This window comes from Peromyscus eremicus, chromosome 1 (assembly GCF_949786415.1).
Source record: "Peromyscus eremicus chromosome 1, PerEre_H2_v1, whole genome shotgun sequence".
Lineage (NCBI taxonomy): Eukaryota > Metazoa > Chordata > Mammalia > Rodentia > Cricetidae > Peromyscus > Peromyscus eremicus.
In genome coordinates this window covers 147,838,086-147,840,511 of record NC_081416.1, presented here as the reverse complement: position 1 = coordinate 147,840,511, position 2,426 = coordinate 147,838,086, and positions in this window count along the sequence as shown.

The window sequence follows — 2,426 nt, the reverse complement described above, 5'->3', positions numbered from 1 at the left end:
AACAAACAAAACCCAGCAGGATAAACACTGTGTCCTTCAGTTCAAAGTGCAGCTTCTGAAGTTCATAATCACCCAGGCCCCAAAAGGCTTGGGGAGCCTCATTCCTCCAAACCTGCTGCTGGGAATACATGTAGCTTCCTCAACTAGCTCCATTATGTGCCCAAAGCCCTTCTTGACTGATATCCAATGGTCCTGGCAACTCTACTATCCTAGAATTTCAATGAATACTTACATGTCACCTTTACAACGTCACACAGTGACTTCCCTGGTAGTCCTCTCAGTGTCCAACCCGACCCACAGTGTCTGACCTCAGTTGCCTTTTATGTCCCCCTGTATATTTTGTCATTCATAACTTCAAAACTAGTACAGGGAAGTTCTATTGCTAGTTTGAGATCAAGCCTCAATTTCTAGGCCCACAGCTGTTAACAGCATCTGTGTACAGACAACGAAGAAACACTTACTTGTTTTCCCAATGATGAACCCCAAGTTTCTGCTTAATGATCCTACTCTCTGACAGTTACAGCTTCTACATTGGCTACATGCTCCTTTCCAATGATTTAAGCTTGTTTAACACATTCTTCTTCATCACACAAATTAGTCCATTATCTTTAAATTCAACTTGATTAAAGCTCAAAGGACCAGGAAGTAATGATGCAGAATCTTAAAGGAAATACTGCAGGAAGGGTCCTTAGCCCAGTACTAGACAGAGTCTTTGCTCCCTTCAGAAACCCCATCAGCTGGGGTCCACTGTTTGCAGCTTCCTCAGAATTTTATTCCTAGATGTTCAAGATTCTTTTATGTTCTTGTGACAAACATTCTGACCAAAGGCAACTTCAGGAAAGAAAGGATTTACTTAGTTTATGCTTCTAGGTGAGACTCCATCTTCAAAAGGAGTGAGGACAGAAATTTAAGCAAGATTTAGAAGACAGATATCATGTTCTAAGGCAACAAACAAAAGAAAAGACTGAGGGCTCTAGGATAAACTGAAATCTTAAAATCCAGTCATATAACCTTCTGGATAAGGGGAACTGAAGCTTGGAAGGGGACTGATGTCAACTGCACCTCCATACTACAGGCTGAGGTGTAAGGGGATACTTTTCTGAGAGATGCTCATCCATCAAGCTGTTGTGATGGAGTGTGGCAGTTTCAATGTGAAGTGTCCCACAGGTTCTGCATTTGAACACTTGGTCCCAGTAAGAATGGCAGATGGGCGTAGCACCTTCAGAAGGTGGAGCCTTGCTGGCAGAAGTGGGTCACTGCAAAAGAAGGTGCCTCTCCTCTTGTTCACACTCTGCTTCTAAACTACCAATTCAATGTGACAAGCCATCCTCAAACTCCTGCTGCCATGCCTCCTCACCATGGTGGGATAGACCTTCAAACTCTAAGTCAGAATAAACCACCTTGATTTCTCCGTGCTCTGTAACTCAATATGTGGTATCTTCATCAACAGGGTCTTAGCATCAAGTTCTAGAGAGCTATCAAGGGCATTGGCAATAACCTGTAGTGTTTGAGGTTTGGGAGCCTATAGAACCCCACTGACCAATAACCTAAAAAAGAGTAACCTGTAACTAGTACTGGGCATCACTTTTCACAGCTTATATTGTCTCCTCCATTGTAGAGTAACTCTATTTACAAATATGTATATATATATATATATATATATATATATATACATATACATATATGGATGTGACTATGGTAGTGGGTTTCCATGTGCCTTTTTCAAAGGTGTTTGATGTTAGGTACACGTCTCAGTTCCCCATCTCTTCCCTGCCTTCCCATCCCCTATTTCATCCAACCTTTCTTTCCCATTATTCCCCTTCCCCTTCATAACACCTGCTCTTGAATTCTCCTACCCTACTGCCTGCACAGCCCCTTACCAGTTTCCTGACTTATATGGATACTCCAATTTAAACATAAATATCTGAAGAATCAAACATGATATCTACATACTCAACGGAAAATGTGACATTTGACATTCTGTGTTGGGGTTATCTCCTTCAGAAGTATCATTTGAAACTCCATCCATTTACCTAAATTTTTCATATTTCTTTATAGATGAATAATATATTTATATGAACAACATTTTCATCATTCATTCTTTTTTTTCATCATTCATTCTTAAATTGATTGATATCTAGGCTTTTTCTATTTACTGCTATTGTGAATAAACCAACAGTATACATCAATCAATGAGCAACTCTCTGAAGTAGGATGCAGAGTCTTGGGGTATGCCTAGGACTGGTATATCTAGATTTCTGTACCTGTATTTATGTATATAGCAAAATTTAAAACATGGATGAGCTTCCATATTCACATGAGTTAAAAATCTTATTCTTCAGATAAAAATGAACTACAAAATTTTTAGATGTGTGGTGTAGAGGATGGATTAAGCTGTTATAAGACAGCTCAGATTTTAATTCTGT